This window comes from Protopterus annectens, chromosome 2.part1 (genome assembly GCF_019279795.1).
Source record: "Protopterus annectens isolate FY-2018-M chromosome 2.part1, PAN1.0, whole genome shotgun sequence".
NCBI classification, from domain to species: Eukaryota; Metazoa; Chordata; order Ceratodontiformes; family Protopteridae; genus Protopterus; species Protopterus annectens.
This window is the reverse complement of record NC_056729.1, coordinates 104302214-104327346: the sequence shown is the minus strand read 5'-3', so window position 1 is coordinate 104327346 and position 25133 is coordinate 104302214. Positions and strand designations below refer to the sequence as shown.

General features: G+C 41.6%; 1 protein-coding gene across 12 annotated transcripts in view; it reads right to left on the bottom strand.

Moving 5' to 3' along the window:
• The window catches only part of RAPGEF2 (Rap guanine nucleotide exchange factor 2), a 2418607-nt gene that overhangs the window by 879167 nt on the left and 1514307 nt on the right, over nt 1–25133 (bottom strand). The window lies entirely within an intron of this gene.

The following is a 25133-nucleotide window of genomic DNA, read 5'->3' as shown; positions in this document are numbered from 1 at the left end:
TTGGGGGATAGGGATCCAAGAACTACTCACAGACAGGATTTATTTATCCTTGCATGCATCTACATTCTCAGTTTACTGGGAAAAGATGGTATGTCAACTTTCAGCACTAAGCGTAAGACACAATTTATGCAACCCTGAAAGAAATTAAGACTGAATTTCTGTCTTTACTCATGTTATCTGTTCAGGCCATCACTGTATTTATGTAAAGTTTATTAACGTACAGAACTGGTACAATACCCCTTTTCAGCCTTCCCCTGGACCAAAAGGCAACACAAGAAGCAATAAGCAAAAAGTAAAACAATGTAGTACAAGCAAAAGGAACAGTGGTTACAACAGTGATATTCATTATAAGGTAAACATACAATCACATGGATTAAACAAAATATGTAAATAGTATCAAGAAATATCATGTATTATGACAACTGTTGAAAATGCCTCAGGTTAGCAAATAATGCATGCAAGTATAACTAATTAGTTAGTTAGAGAATGGAGTTGTTCAGTATCTTTGAAACAGGCAAATGGAAATTCTTTTACCAAACAGTCTATTAATTATTTTAACAGGTAAGATCCTGTAAAGAAGAAAGATCAGTGGACATGCTTTCCAAATTGCTAGGACAAGTGTACTGACCCTGGAAACTATCGCCCCATTAGCTTGACAAGTCTGACCTGTAAAGCCATGGAGCATATTATTATGGATCTCATAATCAAGGACATAAGCAATCTCCAAGCATTTAACCCCACCCAGTTCGGATTTGTCAAGGGCAGATCTTGCCTGTTGAACCTGGTTGACTTCTTTGAGACTGTCACCAAGGCCCTGGATGAGGGAAAGTCAGTACATACAGCTTACCCTGGGCTTGGCCATGGTCTTTGACACAATACCCCACTCAGGCATAATTGAAAAGCTAACACAACTTGGCATAAATCCCTATCTCATCAGGTGGGTGGCCAACTGGCTCACCGACAGGACCCTGAAAGTCAAAATAGGCAGACCTGTCACTAGTGGAGTTCCCACAGATCTGTCCTGGGACCCCTACTGTTTAGCATCTATTTCTCAGCGGTCCAGGCAAAGACAAAAGGCCTGTGGCTGATCAAGGTTGTGGACGACCAAGTTTGGTGCTGTCACTGACTCCCCAAATGATGTTAACATACTGCAAGAGAGTCTCACAGCAACTAATGACTGGTGCCAAAGTCATGTCCTCAAGCTAAATGCAAAGAAAAGTATCATCATACCATTCTGCAAAAACACAACCCCTACTGATTACCACATCAACAGCAACCCCCTAAGCAAACAACCTGTGGTGAAGGACCTGGGCACTCAGGTTGATAACCTCACATTTGAACATCATGTAGCGACAGTGGTCAGAAAAGCCTTTTACTCGGTTCATCTCATAAGTAAAGGGATTGCATCCAGAAAAAAGGAGGATATTACCTCTCTATACTCCACCCTCATTAGACCAATAATTGAGTATAATGTCCTACTTGGGATGTACCTCTCCAAACATCTGCACCAACTGGAAAGGCCACTGAAATACCTCACAGAGAATCCATGGCCTCCAACACATGTCCTATGCAGACAGGCTCAAATCACTATCATTCTACTCGGTATCGTATGGATTGCTCAGGGCTGATCTGTGTCTCCTCTACAAGGCAATCTTGGACCTGCCCTACTAAAGATGCTTCATATCCGTACGTCTAACTCCTCATGCACTACCCGCTCAAAAGGTCTGAATCTAATATGCAACATCAACAAAACCTGCTGGAGAGACAGGTTTGTCTCCCAGAGGCTGCCCCATCTTTGGAATAGACATCCCATACATGTCAAACAGAGCATGTTGCTGACCCATTTCAAGTGGAACCTTGATGAGTGGACGGGAAACCACAAATTTGTCCCAGGGCTTCCACCTGTGTCTCTCACTGACAGGGGTGACTGGTGCTGTCTGAGGTTTCTTTTGGGGGATAAACCCTTGGCTAGGGCTTGTAAGGACCCCAGGGGCATTACCACAGTAACCTCCTATGATCCTACGATAAAGAAAGATCTTCTCAGAGATGGCAATAGTATAATGAGAATACCAACTGTAGAAACAAAGTAGATGAACAGATTCTTCGATAAACACCGCTCGTACACAGGATGAAAATGATTTATTATCACACAATAATAGAGTAGATCACTGGTTAAGCGCTTTCAACTGGACACTCCAGTCTTCCTCAGAACAAAGTAGTAATACATATCCAAAGTTATATAGTATCAAGCCTTAATCCTTAAAAAAAGCCCGCCAAAAACTTTAAAGCTACACAAGCCTATATACATCAAAAATTAAATAAATACCATATATAAAATCATGACAGCTTATAGGATACGATTAAGAAATAATAAAAAAATAATAATAAAAAAGCTAATATAAAAGGACTTGTACATGAGAAACCTAACTTATAAGTAAAATTACTGTATGCAATTACTAATATAAATAGAAGCCTGACAATAACATATAAGAACTTACTCCAATCTAATATGTAGTGAAACTTTTAAAACTTTTAAAAATTCTGGTAGATTCCTAAAAATATCCTTAACACTAGATAGAATACTATACAATTATAAATAATATGATCTAATATGAAAAGATAATGTATATAAAATAAATGTAAGGATAAATATATATGTTAAGATGTAAGAGAAATATTACATTATGCATAAGTATGAATTAAATTGAATTGAATGTATTACTTATAATGAAAGAGCTAAAAATGGTTTAATACTGATAAAATCGTTGAGACCTGGCGGTCTAGTAGCATCTGTATACATCTGCCATTTGCTTTCGTAATATGCCAGAATCATTTTCCAATTGCCTCCATAAGGAGTACAGATGACCTGATCAATAATAGCGAATTGAAATCCATGTTCATTCCCTTTTTCTAGAATGTGCCTGTACAGTGCATTTTTAGTGTCATATTTCTGTATTTTGTATATATGTTCGTATATTCGTTTTTTAAGCTGTCGTTCTGTTTTATTCTGTTTCTGCTTTTTTTTAAGGATTAAGGCTTGATACTATACAACTCTGGATATGTATTACTACTTTGTTCTGAGGAAGACTGGAGTGTCCAGTTGAAAGCGCTTAACCAGTGATCTACTCTTTTATTGTGTGATAATAAATCATTTTCATCCTGTGTACGAGCGGTGTTTATCGAAGAATCTGTTCATCTACTTTGTTTCTACAATAGTATAATGAGGTCTAGTGCATTTAAAGCCTGTGTAGCTGCACAAAGTACAAGAATCATTATGAACAATTACTCTACTGGGCAGTGGAGGTAAGTACCTACACTTCTAAAGAGATTCAAAGCAAAACAGTTAAGTAGGGTGACCTTGCAGACACGGGTAATGTGGCGATTTTCTTTATGGGTTGGCTTGAGTAATAAATCTAAGCACTGTACTCTCCCAAGTTTGAAGTGATGAAATATTTTGAATGGAGAGAGGAGCTATTATTGGGAAAATATATTCACATTTTGATATTATACATTAATGGCTATAGCCTAACAAGCCTTTGGAGTAAAACTAGAACATTTGTAGACAACCTTGGGCTGAAGTAAAACTTTGCAGATTACAGAACTAATATGTTGACTGTAGGACAGTAAGTCAGCGAGTAAAATTCCAAGATACTTCTGAAATCTACTGAGTGGAATATGGTCACCAGCAGGATCTGTAATGTGGGGAATGGAACTTTTGGATAATCTCTGAAGTACCAAACAACTTAACTGAGGATTCTGAAGTACTGTGGATTGGATTAAAATTTGGCGAAAAAAGCTCTGAGAATCTCAGAGTATCTAAAGCATTATGAAGTCTTGGGATCTAACATCCCCTACACCCCTGGTTTAATTCCCCTACTTCCCCCACTCTTATTATAGTTCAGTCTTAACCAGTTACGGTATACTGAAAAGACACTTGCCTTTGATACTGGAAGATCAGAAGACTGAACAATAGTCCCACTCCAGGTATTTGAATTAATTTCCAATAGCACTGCACTGAGTATGCTGCTCACTGGATGAGCAATATAAATATAAATGAAGGTCCACCGGTATGAGTCATTGGGTGCTCTGGTGGATATAGAAGATCCCATGCATTTATTGAAGGAAGATTAGGAAGACTCAATTTTATTTATCAAATATCCGCTACAAAGCTATTTAACTACAATACAAATTGACAAGATATTCTTAAATTCTCCACTATTCACAAACAATCATATTTTATCTTCTTTCACTCTTCAGACAAAAGGTTGATGTTTCTCTAGGTTTTATTATTCAACATGAGGAATTTCTCTAGTGCTTTTGCTTAATTTTCCACAAGTCAATATGAATAATACCTTGGATCTCCTTGAAAATATGCCACATGTGTACTGAGGTTACATTGGTCAACAAAACATAAAATTTAAAAAACTTCCAGGGACACTTCTGTCTACTGACTGAGATCACCTGAAAGAGAACATTCCATTCAGCAACCCACACAACCACCACATCTTAAGTCAAGGAAACAGCTGCAAGATTCGAGAGTTAATATATATATATATATATATATATATATATATATATATATATATATATATATATATATATATATTGAAAAAATCCATCTGCTTTCCCACAAAAATTGGCCATCATCTAAATAAACTCTTTAGGACAGTATGCATCACTGATCCCAAGACTTGCATTATTCCTTTTACAAATACACTGCACCAAGTTTTACTTCAGTCCCTTTCCCACAGACACTGTGTGCCATGGAAGAAAACAGAATACAACTTTGACTGAACACACAACAGGAATGGTCTTAAAAAAAAAAAAAGGCTGCACTAATGACATATCCCCCACTCACAGTAACGATTTTATAACTAATGACACATCTGATGGCTTAATGTGATTGTCACCTATTTATTTTTATGGTGACTCCTTTAGCAATCTAGAAGTTTGCCATACTCAAAGCTGTTTTCAGCAAACCCTACCAACTAAAATCAAAATTACATCATTAGAAAAAACTGCTCCTTCCCAGAGGCATGGTGAATTTACAATTATACAACAACCTCCCCTTTAATATTCCAAAACGTGCACGCTGATCGATTTACAACGTGCACAGTGACCAAAGGCTTATACTAATGGAAAAAGGTCCGGTCGCCTGGAATTTTTCCATTAGTATAAGTCTTTTTTTCTTTTTCTTTACAGCAACGGAGAACGCAAGATCTCTGTTGATTTTTAGAAACTGTCTCGCTATGTTAAAGGGGTTTAACATAGCGAGACAGCTTTAAAAAAAGTAACCGAGATCTTCCTTTCTCCGTTGCTTTTTTTAAAGCTGTCTCGCTATGTTAAATGGATTTAACATAGCGAGACAGCTTTAAGAAAAGCAACGGAAATTCTCCATTGCTTTTTTTAAAGCTGTCTCGCTATGTTAAACTCCTTTAACATAGCGAAACACTTCGTAAAAAGCAACGGAGATCTTGCTTTCTCCATTGCTTCCACCCACAGCTCTGATGTACTGCTTAAGCATACGCATGTGCAGTACATCAGAACTGCCGCAGAATACCAGACAGCTGCGGTAGGGCAGCACGGAGGCATTATACAATGCCATTACTTAAGAAAATAAGTATTTTGTTTCTTAAATAATGTCATTGTATAATAGCAATAACCCACTTCTGGGTATGGGTAATGCTGGATTTACCCATGCTTGTCTTTGTTTGGCCACTCGGGCTTCGCACTCGTGACCAAACCACATCAACCATGGGTAAATCCAGCATTACCAACACCCAGGTGTGGGTTACTGCTTAATTAGATCATTAATGTAAGGGATGCAGTGCTAAAGTTGCAACGTGTATATAAATATCAATAATGTTTCTTGGTCCCCATTACCTGATACCATAAGCCTTCTTTACAATCTACTGACTAATTCATTCCACACAGTGTGACAGCTGATTGCAGTAGCCATCTATCAGGGCTTTTTTGTGTACCCCACTCCCTGCTGGCTGCTGTGAGCATCTGCATCATTACTGAAGCCTAATATGCCCTCTCCTAAAATTTTTGTGCATCCACACAAACTACCTAGAGGACTATCATCACTGGTTTTATACTTACCAAATTTTGGCCATATTCAGCATCAGGTTAGCCTCTCTTTCTACTGCAGTAACCGGCTGAACAGAAATATCACTCCCAAAAGACAGGTGAGCCAGCATCAGCTCTTCACTCTCATCCTTCCCCACCCAGCTCTTCCTGTACACGATCAGCTACTTGAACTTGGTTCAACTGGTCTTAGTCAGCTCCTTATCCCTCTGTGTCACACAGCTAGCCTAGATTCTGCACAAGTTAGATGCAAAAGTGTCAGTAATGCAATAAGGAGCACATTCGCCTTTACTGCTGGAAGACCAGAAGTCGGAGAGTTCTATTCCCACTTCAGGTGAATGAACTGCTGACACTGCAGTGCACCATTAATGGGGTACTGCACTCCTGAGTATGTTGCCCTTCTGATGGGATGTTAAACCAAGGTTCCATCTGTTTGCATTGACAGTAGCTCAGGTGGATGTAAAGTATCTCATCACACCTTTCAGAGAGAGTAAGGGAAGTTCCCTGATGCCCTGATCAAATTTCCCCAGTAGCAGAAATGTCACCTGAGGTCTCCCCCTAAACAGAGGACACCGGCCTATAGGGACTAACCTGGTCAACAAAGGATAAATCGGATGGATTTTAACTAACTAAATGTAGTCAAAAGACACTTCATGAAATCACCTTCATTTAATAGTGCAGCAAATTAACACATAACAAGTGTGCTATAATATAATAATAATATAATTTAATTATATAATATAATATACAAGATTCCTAAGATGGCGGCACCTTGGATGGCATCAGCTTCTCTGGCTCTCGGATGTGTGTTGCATGTTTTTTATATTTATGTGGGTTTTTTCCCTGTCGGTGTGTCGTCAGTTCTACGAGACATTTTGTTGTTGGTGTGTGGAATACAGCGGTGGTGTTTTTCTTGTGGGTTCTCGTGGATTATTTTTTTGGATTTTTTTTTTTTTTGGATCTTGTGGCTGCCATTGAGTTGAACGTGTTCGTCTCGGGCCTTCAGGGATGGCGGTTGTGTCAAGCATGGGAACCAGACAATGGCTTGTGGATTTCGGTCTTTGGTGGTGGTCGAGGATTGGTCTGGACAGTGATGTGATGGCGGTGGTGTTGGTGGGCGGAGCTGCTGATCGGTGAGGATGGTGTGGTGGGAAAAGACTGTTGGGGCCAATGTGGACTGATCGAGCGTGGGGTAGTGGTGTGCCGGTGGACAGGATTGGAGTGGTCCGAGATGAACGGATGGGACTCTGGAACTTTTTGTTGGTGTTTGGGATGGAGTTGGCAATGGTATGGATGGTGTTTATGGTGGGATGGATGCAGTCACTGGATGTCAACTCTGGGTCTGGCAAAGAACAGTTAGGAACGGTTATTTGTATCTTGATCCCTTGGACTTTGCTGTTTCTGCTACTGCTGCTGCTGTTGGTATTGCTGTTATTTTTTAGCTTTAAGTTATTTGTACATGAGCTTTGCACGTGCTGTATGGTCTGAATGACAATAAAGTTTTACTTGACTTGACCATAACATTCCCTCTGTTCCTTCTTTGTGGTTATTCATGATCTGTAAGATAAACTGCAAGCTATGACTCCAAAAACTGGGTGTAGATTCCTGTTAGCATACTTTCAATAACTGCTGACAAAAGGCAATCCAGGTTGTAATGCTTAGTTAAACTGTTTAGCAGCTCAGGAATCTCAAGGCTACTGAAAGAAGCCGCTCAAATGGAAGTTTTTACTTAAATCTCATAAAGGGTATACCCCCTTATGGTGGTTTAATGTACAGTACTCCTGCATTAAAAAGCTAAAGAACAGATAAAAATCTAGACTAGCTTCTAAGAGAAAGCAAAACAGTTACAACAGAACTTACTTTGGATTGGTTTTATTCTTCTGTTAAAGAAAGTAAATGAGAAAGCTGGAGGCAAGTACTCCAGATATGTCTAGGCAAACAGCATCCCAACATCTGTCAACATGAAGTTTACCTACTTTAAAAAGCTTAAATATGTTTCACTACCCTTCCAGGGAAGTACCAAGTGTACCTATACATACTGGGAATCCTTTGTATTTAGATTATTGGTCAAAATGTACACCAACCAACAGAAGTGCATAAGAAATGCTATTAACTTGGTAATTTGACCGCTGGACTCTGAACTGGCTGTGTGCGCACTGCTCTGACTCGTGCATGTACTCTGCTTCTAACCATTATATTTTTTGTTTTCTCATTGGGTGACAAGGCTGTAGTTGAAACCGGACTAATGTCAAGCCAACCTATTGTAACTAAAACCAAACCGAACAAAAAATAAATACAAATGAGTAAAGATAACATTTTTTTTCTCTTGACTCTTCAATACAAATGCTTTCCATTTAGTCAGGTAAACTTTACCGTAGGTTCCACGCTTCTTTAAAAACAGAAACTCTATTGAAAAATAAAAAAAAGGGGGGAGGGTCTATTGAGGCTCCAAACAACTATGCTCATGCTGTACAATAAAGACTGTAAAACCGGCAAGAAGTGAACGATACAGGGTTACTACAATTTCAGATGTCCAAAGTGTGACTTTTGCACTGAAAAGTATGATTTTGCAGAACAAAATATACCAAGAATCATTGCAAAACAAAGTTTCGCTGAATTATCAAAATAAAAATGTAACATTACTTGCATCTTTTTTTTTATGAAAATAGGGTGTTTTTAGAAATGCTTAACACAATGGTTTATGACTGGCAACAGTCATAATCCTATCTGTTAATATGTTCAGGAAATGGATTTAAGAAATTCAGCCTGAATCCATTTTGAGAACACATTAAGAGTTATGATCAGAGAGCCCATCTTAATTTTTTTTTTTGTAGTGCAAGGGGCTAACTGCCCTGATGTACTATAGCATACTTGGCCAAAAACATTTTACGGCTTTGAAAGCTTTAACATGCTTAGTACTGCCATAGAGGCCACAGCAAGGTGCACAACACCCTCTGGATTAGGTGCAGCTTTAAAAGTTGTTGGATACTTCATGCTGTCAACAGCTTTTTGTGTATGAAGCGTCTTACAATACTTTAAAGCTCTCAAAATGCTTCTGACTGTTGTGTGGCCACTGTGTGAGATCAGGAAAAAAACTGTCAAATGTGCTTAACAAACTTAACTTTTTTCAAGTTTCAGAGCATAATCGGTGCACTCTTTGTAGTATAACAGTTTCAGTGAACTGGGAAACAGACAGCTCCACCTCTGGTGACTTCCATGCTAAGTTAGAAGAAATTTTCACTTACAGCCTTGATGTTAGACTCAAACATTGTCAGTAATGCTGCAGTCTTTCAGTAGGAAAAAGAAATTCTGCTGTGATATGTAATGTGATGTGGCTCCCACTGTAGTTCACGTAGAAGTAATAGACTGTAGTTTCCCATTCCATCACAAGGTGGAGCTCCTTTTCAGGAACATAAATGACAATTTCAAAAGTGAAAGGGGGACTGGAAGACTAGCTCAATGAGGGAAGACTGAAACATGTAGCTGAAGGGAAAAGGGCCTTGCAGCATGACTGGATTTTCTTTTCTAGTGCTTTGGGACAGGGAAGTTAAGTAGCAGATTGTGTCAGTCTCTGGCAGAAATCCTGGATGATAGTATTTTGGGGAATCAGGAGAGAAGTCTGAAACCAGTAGCTCCACGCCTGCTATAATTCAGCAAGGAAAGGAGTTCCCTTGGGCCTAGTACAGAGAAGTCATAGATGATTACCAGAGTTCTGGTAAGTGACTTTCTACTTTTCTCATCAGAGGAACCACGGCGCCTGGTCACTAGGATATTTTCGACTGAGTGGTGAGAGGATCTGGCCGTCATTTTTATATGATTGTGGTCCCCCCCCCCCCAAATGTTTTGTGGATTACAAATAACTGGGATCCATATGAACTCCAACCTGGGCCCCATCATGCCAGCAGCAAGACTGTAAATAGTCACTGGCCAGTGAACAGGATATAATAGAGTGTTTCATAGCTGGTCTGTTTAGAATTGATCAAGGGGGTTGAGGGTGCTAGTACTGCTCAATGACATTGCATTTTCTCATATTTGTACTGTTGCATTAAAATCCTCATTGTTCAATGACATTGCATTTTGCTTGTGTTAGTACTACTGTCTTCAAGAATTTTGCTTCTCAGTGACACTGCATTTTCTCATATCTGTATTGTTGTATTAGGACTCTTTTATTGCTTAATGACATTGCATTTTTCCCGTGTTTGTATCGCTGCATTATAAAGCTTTACTGCTCATTGATATTGCCATCTTTGTGCATGTTTGAACGTCAAGACTTTCTTCTGTTGAGTTCTGGGGAAGAGGGTGAATGTATGTTTTATTGCATGCATATCTCACATTGCTTTATTGCTAACTGGTGCACTGTTGAAATAATTTGTGTATGGTTGTGCTATTGCCTTTTTAAACTAGATGTGTCACCTAGAAGAAAATCTGTCCATCTTGCCACCTTGGTGTGTTGGGCCTATAGGGGTGTCACCAGAGTCAGGTAGGAAGGAACCCATATCTCTTCAACTACACCTGCGGGTGCGCTACAGTGAGAGTCAGAAACAGCTCACATAGTGCCATGGTCATACAGGTTTGCTCAACAGCTGAAAGCTCCAACACGTTTAAGTACCTTGATTTGGATAGATATTGAATGTGCTGATGGCAAGCTATACCAGTGATATCCATTTTAGATAGATGTGCACTTTGGCAGCAGGACTGGACTCTCCCAAAAAAGTTTTCAGGAGCCCCCCTCAACTGTCATCAGAACCTGAAAAGGAAAGATTGTACGTTTTGCCTGTGTTTCTGTTACTGACCAGTCCAGCTTCAGGGGCAGACTATTCAGCCTTTTTAATGAACTTATTTTTCAGCCACCCTCATGTCAAGCCAATGAACTCATTTAATGCATTTCCAATATTGTTCACAAGAGCTGCCAACTCTGAAAGCAAAATCATTTAGTAGTCTAAGGTTAAGCAAGTACAGAAGACAGTGATAGAAAAAGGGAGCCTACTTTCACTGGATGGGATGTGTTAACAGAATAAGCCCACTGGACACAAGTGTCCCTTTTCAGGGGTGACCCAAGAGCACTGTCTGGTTAAATAACCCACTCAAAGTCAGACAACAGGCAAATGGAGGTGGACAGAATCAAGTCTTCTACTCCTGACTACATATTCAAGCTCATTAAAGACTCAGGGACTTAGTACTCTGTACTAACTGTCTTTAAAACAGTCCAACAAATATGAGGATTCTTACACTCACAATTAAGCTGTTATCCCTCATGCTGTCTCCACCCACTGTAACTATTTACTTTCAATGCTACATTGGACTGCAAGTCACAGCAACCAAAAATGACAAAAAAGCAGTGCCAGTATGAAGTCGTAGCCCAGAGCCATGTGCTGTTGTAATCTTGTCTGACTAGTAAGCTCGTTAAAGCTAAGTTAACCAGTGAGCATTAGGAAGGATCAATCTACATGTGGCACACTTACAGTTGACTGGGAGCAGCAGTGGGGTTACATTTTGTTTGGTTTGCTGTTTTTGTACTATGATACACCTTTTAATTAAGCTTTTGAAAGACAGCTAATCAGGAAGTGTCACTCAGTAGAGTAGATATGTAACAGAGAAAGTAACCAATAATGCTGATAAGAAGAAAGCATTATTATACAGCAGCTGGGGTAGCATTGTTTGTTTGTTTACCGTGAAAGTCCAACTGGACAAATTGCAATTTTTCAGTGAAGGCCCGGGAAGAAAAACTCCACATTTATAAACAACCATTAAGATACATAGGCAATGTTCAAATACAAATATTGATTCAATCTCAGATAAAAGTTAACTAGTCAGTAGCAGCAGTAAAACATTTGTGGTTAGATAAAAACGGAATAAACTTGTTAGTTAGATACTTCAGCTCTGCTAAGTGAACATTTTGAGGTGATGCCTGAGATTATCACTTGAATTAAGGAAGTGTTGAGTGGGGGAGAGAGGAATTTATTGTAGATAAATGGAAAAAGCATCTGAAAGAAAAGATAGAGTTGCAGGTGAAAGCTTTACAATTATTTATTTATTAATTTATGTATTTATTTTTGTTGCCATGCTTCTACAAGAAACCAGCAATGATGGAATTAGAAGTTATGTACTCACCATAACGTTCCATCTGAGTAGCTGTATTCATTTGTCTGCAACCTGTGGGTTATGGATCCGATATCGGATCCGAACCGGCATGGTTTACCAGCTATGGATCCAAGCTCTCAGCTCCTCCCCTCACCCATAATACCCTGCTCTACCCTCATGACCTCAGATCGAGTTTGCCAACAGCAAGAACACCCTGAAAAGGGTAACACATAATATGCAGGAAACTGAAAGGCCAGGGGATAGGAGGCGGGATGGTTGCAGACAAATGAATACACCTACTCAGATGGAACGTTATGGTGAGTACATAACTTCTAAATCTGAAGTAGGAGATTCATTTGTCTGCAACCTGTGGGACAGAGTCCCCAGCTACCTGAATCTTGGGCGGCCATCATGGAAGGATATTCGAGCACCGCGAGCCAAAGGATGCTCTACCCCTAGATGCAAGATCCAACTTGTAGTGGGAAATAAAAGTATCAGATGAAGCCCACGTGGCTGCTGCACAAATATCATCTAGAGGAATCCTAGCCTTAAAGGCTGCAGAGGTAGATACTGACCGGGTTGAATGGGCGTGTACACCCTCCGGTGCGGGCCTTCCTGAAGCTTGATAAGCCAATAAGATACACTGTGAAATCCAGCGAGACAGAGATACTTTAGAAATTGGCTTGCCCAAATTAAATTTAGCAAAGGAAATGAACAGCTGGTCGGATTGCCTATGACCAGCCGTTCTGTTTAGATAAAATCTAAGTTGCCTGTGAACATCTAAGGAGTGAAGCTTGTATTCACCTTTGTTTTCATATTTAGAGAAGAAAACAGGGAGGTTAATGGATTGGTTAATGTTTGCTTCAGAAGCTACTTTAGGAAGAAAGGACGGGTTGGTCCTGAGGTAAACACGGTCCGGATGAAAGACCAAGTAAGGAGGTTTAGCTGATAATGCTTGGAGCTCTGAAACTCTCTTGGCGATGTAATGGCTACTAAAAAGCCGTCTTGAAAAACAAGAATTTGAGATCCACTGTAGCCGCTGGTTGAAGGCGGTCAAGGCCTGGAGAACTAAGGAAAGGTCCCAGGGAGGAACCGCTTGTTTTACAGGGGGCCTGAGAAGGAAAGTACCTTTAAGGAAAATTTTACACAACTTGGCTGACATGAGTGGACTAGAGTCATGACCAATGTGATAATGTGAAATTGCCGCCAGTTGTACTGACTGTGGAACTGCTGGCACCATCGTTAAAAGAGTGGTTAAGAAATCAAGCACTAAAGGGAGAGGAACCGTGAAGGGATTCAGGCCTTGCCGCTCCGCCCACAAAGAAAACCGTTTCCATTTGCTGCTGTAGACTTTCCTAGTGGATGGTTTATGAGCTGCCACCAGGATCGCCTTAACAGGGGACGAAATACCGGGAGTCCTGATCAAGAGTGGAACTGGAGCAGCCAAGCGGTCAGCTTCAGGCTGTCCAGGTTCGGAGGAGATATGCAGGATGGATGAGATATCAGATCCGGAATGGGATCTAGAATCCAAGGAGGATTCACAGAGTGAGACCTTAGGAAGGGGAACCAGATCTGTCGAGGCCAAAACGGAGCAATGAGAATCATTCTGCAACCCACCCGAGAGGCTTTCTGAAGAACTTGGAGCATCAGAGGCAAGGGTGGATAAGCATACAGAAGATCGGGTGGCCAAGCATGCACCAGAGCGTCTCTTGGAGAACCTCCTGGAGGAGGTATCAGAGCGAAAAAACTGTCGCACTTGGTGTTTGAGGGAGAGGCAAAAAGATCGCATGAAGGAGTTCCCCACCGTGCGAATATGCGTTCCGCTGCTTGAGAATTGAGAGACCACTCGTAAGGAGTCAGAATGGTGCGACTGAGCTTGTCCGCCAGGATGTTGGACCGACCCGGAATGTGCGTTGCTATTAGAAAGCGGTTGGTGGAGATTGCCCATTCCCAAACTCTCATGGCTTCTCGACAAAGAGGGTAAGACCTCGTTCCCCCTTGCTTGTTGATGTACCAGACCACTGACATGTTGTCCGATTGAATCGCAATTGTTCCCAAGGGAAGAAAGTCCTGAAGTGCTAGCAACGCTAAGAGCACTGCTCTCATCTCTAGAACGCTGATATGCAGTAAGGTCTCTGAATCGTTCCACGTGCCTTGGACGGTCCGGCCTGCAAAATGCCCCCCCCCCCACCAGAGGCGGGAGGCGTCCGTGGTCACCGTGGCGAGAGGGGGAGAAGCACAAAATGGGCGGCCTCCATGGAGATCTGGGGAGTGAAGCCACCACAGGAGGGACCGCTTGCAAGCCTTGCTGATCGCAATGGGATGATGCATAGGGAGAGCAAGGTAAGACCATTGTACTAAGAGAGTCCACTGGAGGATGCGCATATTGAGCGGAGCCTGGCAAGAGGAAGAAGTGCTATAGCAGATGCCATGGACCCTAGAGCCCTCAGGACCAACTCCGCCGGAACAGAACTTGAGTGGAGAATGGCCCGCACCTGGAGCTGCAGATTTTGAACTCTGTCCACAGTGAGGAAGGCTTTTAAACTCCTTGTGTCTAACCTGGCCCCTATAAAATCTAAGAGCTGTGTGGGCGCTAGGTTGGATTTCTTTGTATTTATTGTAATGCCCAGAATGGGAGCAAGATGGAGAAAGGAGTCTCGCGCCAATAGTAGTAGATGCCTTGTTGGGGCGGTAAGGAGCCAGTCGTCCAGGTAGGGGAAGACTTGCACCCCCTGAAGCCTCAGGTGGGCCGCTACCACTGCTAATACTTTGGTAAACACCCTGGGGGCTGTGGTGAGACCAAAGGGAAGGACCCGGAACTGGTAGTGACTGGCTCCCAGCCGGAAGCGGAGGAACCTCCTGGAGCGCCTGTCCATCAGGATGTGGTAGTACGCATCTTTGAGGTCTATAGAACACATCCAGTGATTTTCTCCCAGAAGGGGGAGAATAGATTGCAGAGTGACCATTCGGAATTTTTCCTTGGGGACTGCCAGGTTCAAGAGAGAAAGGTCTAAAATTGGTCTTAGATCCCCGTCTTTTTGGCACTAAAAGAACCTGGAGTAGAACCCTGATCCGATCTGGTCTGGGGGACGGACTGGATGGCTCTTTTCTTTAGCAGATGGCCAATTTCTGCCAAAGCGGCCTCCCGTTGACCGGGTGGAGCGTCTGGGAGGGACTTCAACTTTGGTAAGTGACGAAAGGGATGCGGTATCCTCTGGATATGATCTGGAGAACACAGCGGTCTGATGTTATGGACTCCCATGCCGCTAAGTTCGTCGAAAAATGATCCCCGACTGCCTCCAGAGTGGAGCAGCCGGGCAACCCCTCAGGGTTGCTGCGGGCCGTTCAGAGAAGGGTTCTCTGGACCCGAAGTTCCTAGGAGCCCCTCTGCCTCTAGGGGCGTCCTCCCTGTCCTCCTCTGCCACGGAAGGACTGGTTGTCCGGAGCAGGCTGGGATTGCTGCGACTTCGGAACCACATCTTCTTCTGACCCTTTTGGTTCCTAGAATAGGGCCTCTGGGGTGCAGAGAAGCGGATTCGACGGCAGACAGCATCTTCCGTCCTTCTCGCTCTGGGTCAAAGTGTCGCGAACGGTTTTGCCAAAGAGGGCAGAACCATCAAAGGGGGCGTTCGCAAATGTCGCTTTGAAGGGCTCAGAGAAATCGCAATGACGGAGCCAGGCCTGACGTCCAGTGACTAGACCTGCCCCTGCCGCTCTAGCGGCGCCTTCCGTAGCATGGGAGAGTAGCCGCATAGAGGTATTGGTAACTGATCTAAGAGTGGCCATGCGGGTGGAGTGCAGCACTTTGTCCTCCTCCGACATGGACTCTGGGGAGATGCAGCGTATTCTTTAATGAGATCTCGCTGCATCCTAATAACGTGTGCCAGGTAGTTCAGCGCCCTTACCGAGAAGGTCGCTGAACTAAACATCCACTTCCCCAAGCGGTCCATCATCCGAGACTCCTTGCTCGGGGGATGGACTGAGGGACTCTCCTGAGCAAGTTCCCTCTTGGTGGCCGCCGCCGTCAACATGGCATCTACCGGAGGCCCCTTACTCCAATGGGCACGGTCAGACGGTGGGCTGAGGATCCTGTCGGGCCTCTTAGGGATTGGCTCCATGGTGTCCGGTTCCTTCCACGCCCTGGTGGTAATGAGGTCCACCAGGGGGTCGGCAGGAGGGGACACCCAAGAGGTAGATGGGCCCGCTTCAAATGCCTCCAAGAACACGGACTCGTCCGAGGAAGACTTGGGGGCAGACCACCCCCCCTTATACGGAGCATTTCCATGATGTCTCCAAATGAGACATCCTCGGGGGGTGACCGTGGGGAGCCTTCCCCTTCCTCCAAATCCGTGTCTTCCGTGAGAGACTCGGGGGAGTCAATGTGCCTCCTTTTGCACGAATGCTTGCAAGGAACATCCTCTGGGGGGCTGTCAGAGGACTCCTCGCAAGCAGCAACCTGTTCCAGGGGAACAGCTTGGGGCATAGAAGCGGGCTGTCCCAAGGGCCGGATGGTGGAAGCCTGACCCAGTGCAGAGGGAGCGCGGGACGGAGCCGAAACAAGTGCCGGGGGTCCAGAGACCCTCAACAGGGCCCTCTCCACTACATCAAGCCGAAGGAGCCGACCTCGACCAAAGGATCCGACAATCGGCTCCCCCTCGGATCCGAAGAGTGGATCGGAGCCGGCGCCGAAGCGCTCGGATCCGAAGGGACAGTGCGCTCCGACACAGACGGCGCCGAAGGAGCACTGATCCCCCCGGATCCGAGGCTCGGATCCAAGCTCCGAGAGGTCGGATCCGATGCACTCGAGGGCAGGGTCGGATCCGAAGTACTATCGGCGCCGACCCACCCCGGCTCCGAAGCTGCTCGGCTCCAACTGCTCCGAACCCGGGTAGCGGGTCGGAGAAGGAGCAATCGGCTTGAAAAAGGGGGTCGAGCTCCCCCCCAGAGGGGGGGGGGAGGCAAGAGCACTCCCATCTGCATCTGGGCCGGGATGAACCTTATCATCCGGTCCAGATCAGCATCCGATAGGCTGTACGTAGATCTCGACGAGGCTACCGAGGTAGGCCTTGAGTGCCTCCTCGATAGCCTCGACGGAGATGGGGTCTCCTCCTCCTCAGGTCCCGGTGAAAAACACACTGGAGACCGGAGCCGAGGAGGAGGAGATCCAGCCGACAATGGAGCCGGGGGAGAAGCCCGCTTGGCTGGCGGGGCCGAAACAGAGGTCTCGGCCCGCCGCTTATGGTGCTTCTCCCTCCGGTCCCTTTTTCTAGCATCCCTCTCCTCCGAACCAGAAGCGGGAGGTTGAGTCCCAGGAGGAGGAGGAGGGGGAGCCAGAGAGGGAATAACCGTGGGGACGGTTACCCCCGAAGGAGCGGAGGTCGGAGCCAAGTCCGGCGGTAAAAGGCCCGCCAAAACAAGCTTGGACCTCCGCTCCTTCAATGCCCTGGGGTTGAACCCTGCACAAATGGAACATCCAGATGTGAGGTGTTCAACCCCCAGGCATCTAACACACCGAGTGTGGCCATCAGCTGGGGAAAGCTTATGGCCACACTCGGAGCACTTAGAAAAAAAAGCCTTGGACTGCTCAGACATCCCAAGCTAACAAACAACAGTTACTAACTAAGGTAAGTAACTAAAAAAAAACAAAATCACTCACAGGCCCAACACACACACTACGCTACCAGCGAGGGGAGGGATATAAATTTTAGATTAAACTCTAAAAAAAAAAAGTAACAATACACAAAGGGAAACCTACACTTTCATACAAATAAACCAAAAAATTATTTAAATTTTACAATTTAAATGCTGAAAACTATCACTTAGCTGGAGAGCTGGAAAAACAATCTGGTCACCATGCGCGGCAAACGAGATCTGAGGTCATGAGGGTAGAGCAGGGTATTATGGGTGAGGGGAGGAGCTGAGAGCTTGGATCCATAGCTGGTAAACCATGCCGGTTCGGATCCGATATCGGATCCATAACCCACAGGTTGCAGACAAATGAATCTCCTACTTCAGATCACATTTTAGATGGCACAATGCAGAGCATAAGAGCACTACATCAGAAGCACAACAGTGTCTTTCCATACGCACAGATGTCTAAAGCATTACTAACTCAGGCTACTTTCAGTTGTAAAACAGACATGAATGGGAAAAATGTTGTTGCGGCAAAAAGGTGTTATTAGAAACATCAACATTACTAATACGCAAAAGAGCAAATTCAAACACATTTACAGCACACTATTATGCATTATTTTTTATAAACACATTTTATTTAGGATGCATGCTCTTAAGGACTATATTTTATAGTGACACAAAGTCAATTCAAAGAATATGAGTAATATATGTACAAGAACTATGTCACTAACAACTACTTTAGACAATTAAAGAACAAAATGTGGAATATAAATGAGGAGAGCTGAAAGTATTGGCAACTATTTTAACAGTAACAGATAAGACTGTCAGTGCATTGGAGAAGGGGGGAGATGGCTGTTCGGTATGAAACTAGGAAATGAACTGGATAATACGAACAGATGGATGCAAACAGGATATGGGTACAGTTTAAAAGAAGGTGAACTGGAATGAAAGACTTCTCGTATACAAACTATATTTAGAAAAAGACGTTATCTGCTACAGTCAGTTAGTGAACATGCAGCTGAAGATAAACATAAAAATGTCCAGGGAAATCAGGTTAACTGTGAAAGTGAGTTACTATGCATATCTAATGTAGAATGATCAGAGACACTAGTGTGTACAGCCTGAATACGAGGGGGTCACGACCTTTGCAATATGTGGCAAGATCAGGTTGTTATAGCATAACCAAAATGATTGGAAGACTCTATTTTAGCACTTAAGTACACAGACCAGGGAAAGACTGTACTCAATAAACTAAGGTTACATTAAACATTGAATCCCACTGTTCCATTTGTCTGAGTTGGTTGTTGCTTAGGTGGGTGTTAAATAACCAAAACACTTATTGAAAAGGGTAGAATTCCCTTTGGGTCCTGGCCAGTCTCCTTGTCTGTATAAATACCACCTCAGATCTCCTCTAAAAATCTATTATAAGCACAGTGGGACTAACCTCACTACTAAAAATAAAATTAAAATATAAGTCATAAACAGAAATGTCAACTGTTGCTAAATAAATCTTATTAACAGTTAAGACTGTCACAACTCAACATGGATATAAACAATGAAACAGAACAGCAGCAGTTAAAAGATTACTCAAATTATCTTTCCCATAGTAGAAAATAAGAGCGTGTTTTCTCACTGACACAAATCACTGCCTTTGTACTAGATGTACAGCAGAGTTGCAGTGTTCCTTATCTAACAAGAGACAGAACAGTATGTGGCATCATGAATAATGAAGTCAGCGGCAGGCTGTTAAAAAAAAAAAAATCAGACCTGGCACTCAATCAAGCACTACATGTTTACAGTGAATGAAGTTTCAACTATTCAGTTTAAAGGTTTAACTGAGAAACGTTTCCATTTGTTTAGCAGGTTAAAGTCCTGACCACGACTCAAGTGACCTGGGTTTATTTAGCATCTCAGATGTTTGTTAGCACTGGCATGAGGAGGATGGTTATGCCTTTTCAGGAGGTAAATGGACAGCCCATCCAATCTCACAACCCCTCAGGAATGGAGTGGCAAAGGATGGCTAGGTGTGGAGGTATTCATAAACCAAGCCGTGTATGTGGCAGCCTTCACTGCAGGCACACCAGAATGTGCATTTGCACGCACACAAAAAAAATAAACAAAAAAACAAAAAAAAAAACCCGTAGCATCCCCTTGTGGTGATGTGGCTTGTATTTCCTCCACTGATTGGGGGGGGGGGGGGGTTAGAGCCTATATTATATTCAACTACAGACTCAAGTGTACACATTAACTCCAAAAATGGCGGCCTGGAAGACAGATCCTCCAGTCTGTTCTCATCCTTCTACTAGGAATACCCAGTATGGGAGAAAGAACAGGCTTACATCTGATCAGGGGAGCTTGAAGGTTGAAAGGTATAGTGCAAAAAACATACAGAAAAAAAGTTAGACTGACAAACTAAAATTCTGTAAAATAAAGGCCATGAGTGAAACTGACAGCAAAATAAATCACAAAAGAAGTAAAATTAAAACAAAAGCAATACTGAAAGTTAAATGGTTTTCAAGATGGTACCAGATAATAAACGAGTTGACAGACGACATGCTCATGTTACCATTGCAATAGTGTAGATATGCTCACAAACACTGATGTCAGACAATAAAACATGTTTAAGACTACACAAATACCCCTGACTATAGCCATGTCTGTCACAAGGAGTTGAAATTTTAAATGGCCATTAGCAGAGCTGACGACTGCTGGAAAAATCACTGCCTTTTCACATCAATCAAGAACATGAGTCACTCAAATGAACAAATTCATCCAGAATCAATGCTAGGAAAATTTAAAACAGTGTTTTAAATACTCTTGTACTGGAAGACTTCTAGTAATGTCCAAGAACTGCTCTCTACCATGCCTAGAAATGAAGACACTTATAAGTAAAGCAGATTAAGACCCCATCATCTCTGAACCATACATCACCAGGACTGAATTAATAAACAATGATACTGGAACGCAAGAATTTTCAAGCAGAAAAGAAAAGCTCAGCGCACACAAGATGTCGTCTCATGCCAACAAATAAATGATCACATCATTAGCTACAGAGAGAAGCTCAAAAAAATTGGAATACCAAAATTAAAAGGTGAAAAAGCAAGGCTGATGAAATCCCACTTTTTTCTGAAAAACACGAACGCAGAGCTTCTTTCAAGCCACAAAGAACATTCATGGCCCAAGATTACAAGTTTTATCTCAAGACGGTAGGAGTACTTTCAGAAACTCTAACCACGGTGTTCTATGTGGCATACAACACATGCAATCCTAGCCCCTTGACAAAACTGTTACTAAGGAAATTACTCTTTTGAGATGGGACACAGCATCTGAACTGCCTAGACAGTAAAGCCTTGTGACGTTTAATGCTATTGGCTACCATAAAAGCAATTACTAGAAAATGGAAGTCAAAATCTACACCAACTATAACTGAAGCAATGAATACTGCAAAGGAGATAAAAGAACTGGAGGTGTGATCTTTAGGAAACAGAGCAAATTACATATAAACAAACAGAATTTATGGGAACAATACATGCAGAATAACACTCAGGAGAGAAGTGAGGTGTAATGGAAGGCAGGAATTGAACAATTTATCTAACGGAGTGAATGATAACCGTTAAAAAGAAACATATGTATACTGCATGGAAATAATTAAAATGTCACAATGTTTCATCTTCCTTTCTATTAATGTACACCTATGTTACTATATCAATTTGATTTAATAAAGATGTTTAAAAATTGTAAAAAAAATCTCTTCCTGATCCTTCAGCAACTAGAAAAATCAGATGTGCCATCAAATAGTCTGATAACAATAAACTTGCAGAGACAAAAAGCTAAACAGGCTGAACAACCTGAGGAGATACTACCAACAATGCCACCAAAATCAATCTCTAATGTACTGAGAAGACCACTTTGTCAGCATTGATGATTTAGGTAAAGTCAATTTTAACAATGCAGAGACAATGAACTTTAGGTATCAGGCCTTTTGGAATCGTTTGACCCAAATCCAAAGTCTATGCTTTTATCCCTGTATACGATATGCCTATTTTTGGAAGTGTTTCTTAATTTTCTGGCTTGATTCACTCTTTCACACAATTTTCTGAATTCCCCCTCAACAGCTGTCTACTACACAGAAAACTACACTACATGAACTACTTGCTAGTGGCAACAATAATTTAAAGAAAATAAATCTTTTAAATCATCTTTTTTCAGAAATAAAAATAAATAACAGAAAAATACCAAGCAGGAACAGGAGGAAGAACCACTCCACAGTAAATAAATGCACCTATTCAGGCCAAATTCAATAAAACCAATACAGGAGTTTACTGAAGAGAATAAAGCAAATGATAAGCACTTTCGTCCTGACCACTTCAGAACTTCATCAGATAATAAATACAATCACACAATCACTTTATATAGTACAGAAAAACTGGGTAAAAAAAAAATTAAACAATTAATACATTATTTAAACTGACACACCCCCTTAAAGGAAAAGACATGTAAAAGACTGCATTATATATGTAACATATAAAATCTGTATAAGATGAAATAAATAGATGGTAAAAAACTCTCATTGTAGTATAAAAATATAGATAAAATGGTGTTTAAAAATACATAATCATATATATATATATATATATATATATATATATATATATATATATATATATATATATATAGTCTTTCTAGGGCTTTTAATTTTAAAAGAGAGCTGATAGAAATGTGTTCATTTAAATAATTATTCTTCCTCCTATTCCTGCTTGGCATTTATGTGTTTTGCAACAGTTTTTTCTTCTTGTCTTTTTTCATAAAAATAAATGACCTTGTGCGCTAGAATTTTGCAATACAGTTAAAGTTCATAAATTTTACACTTGCTCTTTGACAGTACTCATATCTTTCCATCATTTTTGACACACTGTTTTTAAACATGTTTCTGAGTACTACCCCATATTCCCTCTGGAAGAGTTATGTACTATTTGTTATACAAAAAAATATGCTTAATCAGATGTGTAGGTTTTTGGCTGAACGTACATACTTTTCAAGGGCCTCTGTACCTATTTTCAATGTCTGCAAGTTGACAGGTATGGAGGGATGTAGCTCGACACTAACATCATGACGACAGTCCACCTTTCTAACCACTTCAAAATGTGTTTTAAAAAGGATTGCATTATTTGCTGATCAAAAAGAGCACTTTAGGACTTCACGAACATATTTAGACTGGGCTGTGTGAAAGGCAACATCAGTGCCCAGTAAGGGCTAAGTTAACTTTAATGGCTGTCCAACACTAGGAAGTGCTGAAATCTTTACCATCAACAGCTTTTATTGGGAACAAATTCTTACACATCCTGAGACAGACTATGTAAATTATAACTCTAATGGCACTGAACTCAGCAGTATTTGTGGGATGCCCCAGAAAGTAGACATTTATACTCAGTGGTCCAGGGAAATTAATTAAAACCCACACACTCCATTTCTCATTGCATTCTAACCAAGATGATGTACACTTCTTTTAGAAGACCGTGCGTGACAAAATTTATTTTGTATGTATGCATCTGCACTATTATAACACAATATGCAACATATTTGAACAAAATCCAATGATTAGGTTATTTACTGTTTGGTGTCCCATTGGGTACCTTAAACAGGCTTTGGTGTCCCAGTGACCTTGAATGGGATAAAGTGGGCATCAAAAATGTACAACAGGAAAAAAACTTGCAAGAGATTTTGGTATTTCATACTGGGAAGAATTTCATACTGGGAAGACAATACTATATTAAGCACAATTAAGTATTTCTTTTTTTTTATCACAAAGTAGTCTCATGATTTTAACGCAGCTTTGGAAAGCTTCACACATCAGGGGGAAATCATTTTAAAACATAACCCCACTAGCACTTCAAAAAGAAAGATTTATGTACTTGGTAATACAAACCTGAAAAAAATGCAACCAAAATCTGAGAACTAAGTACAGTCTCTCTCTGTTATAGTAACTCATACAATGGACACCTAAGCTTTATATCACTGCAGACTGTTATCCTATCTAAATAAATCCACAGACTTCATAACAGGATTGCAAACATTCTAATAAAATTTGTCATAGTAACCTGTTAGCAGCAATGACTTGCCTAGGAACTAGAAAGTAGTACATCTGAAATTACCTCCAGAACACTGACAACAGTGGATTAGCGCTCAGTACAACCCCCCCCCCCCCAAAAAAAAACATATATATCCTGAGCACACAATTCTACAATTCTGCCAAGGACTGCATTACTCACTAACACTTGGTGCCTTACTTAACAAGACTAATGCCTAACAATGTGCATAACTCCAAGGATTACCTGCACAGCAACTCAGGTATTCTGTTTTCAACAATCTCCATCTCAAGCAACAGACATTCAATTATTCACTAAATGCACTGTAACTCAAATACAGTTACAATCACCTTTAAAATTAGTGATAATGTAAGCAACTGGGTACTACAGTTTGTGTGTAACACAAGGCTGGATGGATCACAGCTGTATAAAATACAACTTACTTAACTTAGTAGCATCAATCTGCAGAAGTCTGAGCACAAAGATAACATCTTCTAAGTCCATCATGCTCATAATTATTAAAGCCATAAATGTGACATTTTTAGTTCAAGTTAAGAACAGATGACAGTTTATACAAAAATAACAAACAGAACGCAATCTTTCTTTACAAAAAAACAAAACATACTGCAGAAAATGCTATGAACAAGCTCTAATAATATTTTTTCATTATTAAGCCTATTTTTGCCATGCAATTCAACCTGGGGGCCCTGCCCCTACAACTGTATCAGGTTAATGAAGCAATGCAGAAAGAGTAATCTAGAACCATTAACCAGTTAATGGCAACTTTAGGGCACCGTAAGCATCAGATACTTGAAGCAGTACTATAACATACTTACTGAGTGTTTCTCTGGCTGGCCCATGACTCCATGGCTAGCTGGGATTGCTAACGGCTTCATAATGAAGAACTGTACGAAGAACTGAATTTCAACATTGTGGACTGATGTCTCGCGACAGGCATCTCATCCTACTACAACACAGCGAAAGCTGCAGCCTAAGATGTCACCAATGACAGGCTTAAAAAGGCAGACACAGACATGCAACACGGAAAATAAATCCAGACAACACTCCCTGTCTCCATTTTCAAGAAGCTATAGCCGAACAGTATGGATGGATACAAAGAAATCAACAAAATGTTACATACACAGCTGTCTTGGGTAAAACAGAACCATTTCTGGTGGTGCTGAAAAGCTAAAATGGCTGACTGCACATTCACACACAGACTTCTTCATAAAGATTAATGCA